Source organism: Convolutriloba macropyga, chromosome 8 (assembly GCF_964194025.1).
Source record: "Convolutriloba macropyga chromosome 8, txConMacr16.3, whole genome shotgun sequence".
NCBI lineage: Eukaryota > Metazoa > Xenacoelomorpha > Acoela > Convolutidae > Convolutriloba > Convolutriloba macropyga.
In genome coordinates this window covers 11,194,527-11,200,526 of record NC_134475.1, presented here as the reverse complement: position 1 = coordinate 11,200,526, position 6,000 = coordinate 11,194,527, and positions in this window count along the sequence as shown.

Genomic DNA, 6,000 nt, shown 5'->3' with positions numbered 1-6,000 from the left:
AGCACGGCTTGTTGCAACAATAGAAAACTGTAATGGAACTTTAGAACATTAGACTACCATCGATTTTTAAACAATTGCTCCTAAATGGTTTTCTATACAACCAAAAAATAAGTTAGGTTTTTTCACAAGAATTATGACAACGAAACGGTAAAAGCAAGTCCCGTGCTTGCTAAAAAACTGAACCAAACTTTGTTAAAACCGTTTTTTAGACATAATTGTTACATGCATTTGCATTTTCTTGTATTTTTCAAAGCGAAGGTATTTTCTTGTGAACGGTAACGTTTCGGATTACATTTCTCTGATAGCCGTCTGGTTACTATTCAAAAATTTTCATCTGTTGAGTTCTTAATGAGCGCTATCAAAATTATTTCAAGTTTACCAAAAGAGCCTAAGAAAAAAGTTTGTCTGAAAATAAGTTGAAGAAACGAGCAAATTTTGATGTTTAACTTTGTTTTTTTGGAAAAAATTGATCTCTGATCTGACGTTTTGGTTAACTTTTTCGGAAATCTATTGAAAGTATTCTTGGTCACTCGAAAACTTATATTCCGTTTTGTTTCAGTATTTAAAAATTGTTTCGGATTTTTTTGAACTTCAATTAGTCAAGGTTTTCAGAAGTTTTGGCTCCTTGAGCAGAAAAATTAATGATGAGACAATGCGTGCAAACTCTATCGAATGTTTTTGTGGTATCTGAAAATTGTCGAATAATCATAAAAAATATTTTTCAATTTGAACTGTTAACATTTCCTGTTAGCGATTGAATTAAGGCCAATAGTCTTAAGTTGCCTAGTTCTAAAGTTTTGAAGATTTATTTAGAAAGAGGATTTAACAGCGCTTTGGATGACTTTTTTTCTTTTGGTACTTTTATCATAAAAAACTGATGGTCTCCTTTCTCACTAGTTGAGGATGAAAACTCAGAATATTTACCCCCTTCAATAGGTAGTAAAAAAATGATTGATGAAAAAAGAATGGTCTCTAACTCTCTTCTGATTGGGTGAGTTGATACTAGTTATTTGTCCCTCTCGTTGGGTGACATTAAAATGCCTGGAAATGCTTCAAAATCTCTTTGAAATGTCAATTTGAATTTTTTTTCTATTTCTATGGAAATTTCCCTTGAACATTTGACAAGATTCCAGATAAACTGGAAATTTTTGTGTTATATCTAGAGTCAAATCAAATTGAATCGTATTTGATTATATAAAAAGAAATCCAGGAAAAACCAATAAAAGAGGAAAACCTTAGCATCTGAATTATAGGTATAACTATCTTAAATTGAAAGCAACTTCTTCCCTAGCGCATCTTATCCTGTGCTTCAAAAGAGGCTGCTTCGAATCCATGTTCTGCTGTCCAAAAAATCAGTCCACTAAATTATCGAAAATAACGTTAAATAACCGTAGAATCAATTTGAAAAGCGTTTCCAATAAAGATTAGCTTCATTTACAATTTAAAGTACTCTACTTGCTAACAATGTGATGTAAATAGTTATCAATTGTTTATACAATCTGCGGTTTTCGACGTCAATTGATTGACCTTTAGGACTCGCCGACTCGGTCTAAAAGTTTATAACTGAAATGAATGAGCGTACTGTATTGATGCCTTGAACGGAAAAGAGATAATCTGAACCATTTAGCGGAAAATACGCTTTTCAATGCACAAAAAAATAATTTCGTGGGATTTTCATTTGAACGAAATGATGATCAGGGACAATTTTGATTTGAAAATTATGTTTCTATAGAATAAAAACGATGCTGATACATTTACTCCCAAATTTGGACCACAGGTAAAGAAACGTAGATTTAAAAATTGTGAACAATATTTTTTATTAGATTGTTGTCAACAAAAAAGTTAATTTCTTTCTCCGATCTTAAAGTCTCTCCAGTTTAGCCTTAGTTTGTGAAGAAACCGTTGTCGTTTGACAGTCAAGGTTTAAATTCGTTTAAAAAATGAGAAGAAGGTAAAAGTATTTAAGCAATAGAAGCAATAAAATTTCTCAAAAAATGTCCCACAAATTCAACTAATCGAGATGTTCTTAACAACCAAGTCTTTCAGAGTAGTTCAGAAGAAAATTTATTGACGAAAAAATACATGCAAAAAGTATCGAAATTGATAATGGGATCTTTATATAGTCTGAGCTTACTTATTTTTTGAAAGTTTTGAATAAAAACTTAGAAAGTGGTAAATATTACCTAAACTGAGAAAATCCTAGTTCGGTGCAATCGCAGTTGGTTAAAATTGTTAACAGATACACAAAGATAAGATGCCCAGATTAACAGCAATCTTGATGACATTGTTTTTCGGGAAGTGTACCGTATGTATATCTCAAACTGAAAACTGCGCCTTTTGCATTGCGTCTTTATCTGGAAACGAATGCTTTTTGAAGCACACGAACAATTGTTGAATGGCTTTTTATTGAATTATTGATCTATTTACTCTCAACTTTTTATGTCAGCTAAAGAAACTGATATGCACGAAGAGTGAACATTTTTTTGTTATTAGATTCTTATCAACGAAGAAGATCATATCTTTTTTCGATATTTAAGTCCTTTCAGCTTATTCTTAGTTCACAAAGATACCATTGTTGTTCGAAAGATTAAATAAAATATGTTAAATTGGTTGAAAAAAAATTAAGAAGTCAAAATTTTTATAAAGTAGGAGCATCAAAATTCCTGACAAAAAGTCAAAGTCTGAGAAGCAGATTAACCAGAAAACGTCTATGCTGCAAAATCTGATTGTAGCTAAGCAAATTGTTTTGCTCATGTTACCTCAAATTTTGCTTACAAAACAAAAAAGGCTTAAACAAACTACTGAGTATTTTGAAACCAATTTTTCAATTAAAAACCAAAAGCTACGAAATAAATCTAAAGCGTTCGTTTGGTAACTAGCGTTCTAAAAAATAAAAATTCGTAAGTTTTAAGATTGATTCCAAATGAATATACAGGGTTTGTGTCTAAAAAACTTAACAAATATCTACTTCCAAATCCTTTTTAAATCAACATAAGCTCTGGTATTTCGTTTCTTACAATCACTGATTAAACTCTTCAAGCCTACAAAATTTACATATTATATAAATTATTGAGGAAAAATGGAAGAAAAATTGACCATCTCTGATTCTTCTTTTTCGTCATGAGTGCCATTGGTTTTTCTTTTGAATTAAGTGATTGGTTCTCTGGTTTTTCCAGTGACCTTATCATCTAAAAAACTAAGAGCAAACCAAGATCTTTTAAAAAATTCTAGCGTTTTTAACACCCCTTTGATTGATCGAAAATACTACTGATAAACGTCATAAAAATTTTACGAAACTTTGAAATTTCTTATTTTTCAAAAAAAAAATTTTGTTGACAAAAACTTTGAAAATTTAGACAGGAAATAATAATTGAAGAAACAAAAGCGCTATTCGAGAGTTAACTGATGACGAAAAAAATGGTAGTTATTTTGTTACAAATTTTTAGCTACTTTTTTGAATAGCGAGTTTTGAACTATTACTGGCTACCATTTTCTCGATACTTTTTCATCAATAAACACCTAGGAAGAGATTTGTGTGCTTGAGCAAATAAGAAAACAACCAAGTTTTGGCGTGAATCAATGTACACATTCATGTGATTATTTCAATGGTACGGAGATTTTTCTATTTTTTCCTCAACTTTGTTTCTGGTTGACCCAAAACTCTTCATCTAAGAGAACTATTTTTCTCAGCAGTTTTTCTCTGCGCAGTTATAATGAGAAAAAATTCAAAAAAGAGATTTTGTGTATGGGTTTCTTTTGAAATTATATCGGTCTGATTAGTTTGTTTGAAAATTTGTGTGAAATATGTGATCAAATTTGAGGCTTGCTAGTTTTTTTCCGTAGTTATGCACCAAATTCAGAGGAAACTACCACATACAGGTATACTTTAAATTATATGCTCAGAGTTTCCCGCGTACGTAGCACTTATCCGTTTTTTTAAATAATCAAACTTTGTGTATTTCACAGTATTTGCAAAATTACAAAAGGTCAGCATGTTTTGAAATATCTTTTCTTCTCCAATTTGAAAATTTCGTTACTGTTGGTATTTATTTTACCAATCAAATTATGCCAATTTGGAGTTGCATAATAATTACAGTTAAATAATTAATAGTTCATAGTTACATAATACTATGCAACTGTATTGCTGTGACAAATTATGCAATTATAGTTAAAAAAATTGTACTGATAATCCTAACCATGCAAGGTTGGTTTCCAGATTATTTCTGAATTTGGAATAGTGAACATGTTGGGTAATTGAAATCAACAAAATGAGGAATTATAATCCCCAAGTTTTAAAGTTAATCCGAGAAGACGGCAAGCATGTTAATTTTATTCAATTAGAGTATTTCAAAAAATAAAAATGGTCTTTGTTGATGTAGAACAAATTTAACTCGTCAACCTTAAATTGATTGATTAAGATTTTTAAAAGTTAAATTTTTTTCCTATGAATTACTTTCTGTTTTCATTTTTAATCATAAATCAAGAAAAATATATTTCAAGCAAGAATAAAGACACCAAATTAAATACAGGCGGACATTTATAGATAAACAGATATATTTTTCCTACGGTTGTCTTCTGTCTTCTGTCGGATCCACTTTGAGGTGAAGTTTATTCTGAAGCTCCATTTTTCAAAGAAGGAAGTTGCTGCAGAATTGAAGCATCGTTAACCAACTTCATATTGATTTTTTTCCTATTCTTACAATTGCTTTAAGTAAATCTCCAACCTATTCAATTTTGCTCTGTAATTGTGAACAAAATATATACATTAAATTAAATACTTATAAAACACAAAACTGTAAACTTTTAAAATAAAATTTTTTATAGTTTTGGTTGTAAAGTGTCAAATCGTGTTTAATTAGAAGTTGCATACAAATTTGATCTCAATACTTTCCTGTAGTCTCCATTAGTTGAGTTTTTGATATTTCCGGTGAACCGATGTTCCGCCGAATTCAATTATGCTACCTCTACATGGATACCATGTCCCACATATCACGGATATGTTTGTTGAGAAGAGAAGTTGGTACGTCATCAATTTTTATTTGTTTCAGTTATTTATCTGAATTTTTAGGAAAAAAATTGCAGATATATTACGAATATAAATCTGTTTTTAAACAAATTTTGTCGTCTAAATTTTTTTGTTGCCGAAACGAACCAAGTAAAAGCCCTATAAAATAAGCCATGGCTTATTTTGTATGGCTAGTCTTTAGTTTACTTAATTTGTTTTGTCAACAGAAAAGTTTTGACGACAAAATTTGTTTGAAAACAGATAACTCTAATTTGAAACAACGACAAAGACAATTGAACATTTAGGATATAAAAGTGAGGGAAATTCCATAAAACATTGTAGGTATGGGTTAAATCATTCTGTTGGTTACTGTTACATAGTTAGGTACTGACATACTTTGATTGAATTGTTTTTGGAAAAATGTTGTTGATGAACTGAAAAAAATTTAAATTATGTCATTAAAAAATGGTCAAAACCTTAAAGTGCATATAAAAAAAGAGGGATATTTAGGAAATAATCGATTTAGAGACGGATCTAAAAGTTATCAAGTTGGAAAAGATTCTGTCCAAACCAGAAGAATAAATGCTGACTCAAAAATCAAACAAGTTTGCTTTTTCGAAGCTGCATCCATCTCCTTAAAAAAGGCCCTCCCCTCCGGCAGTCTCTTCAATGACCTCTCTGATTGCTTACTATATTCAGGTCAAATTTTTGAAGTTTGATTTACTTCAAATTCAAACAAATAGCGACTGGGTGATAGAAAAGTTGGAAACTTCAGCAAAATATCAAAATATAATTTGAATTTTCCCGAAAAAACAGATATTTTATTTAGAAAAATAGAAAAATCAATTCAAAAAAGTGTCATTTCTGCGTCAGTACAACGTTCTTTTTTCACCAAATTTCAATGGAATTGCATTTAGATGAACCTTTAGTGTAACTGCTAAAAGTTTTTTTTCTTTTATTCACGATTGTTTTCTAATAAGTTGTTTATTTCTGTC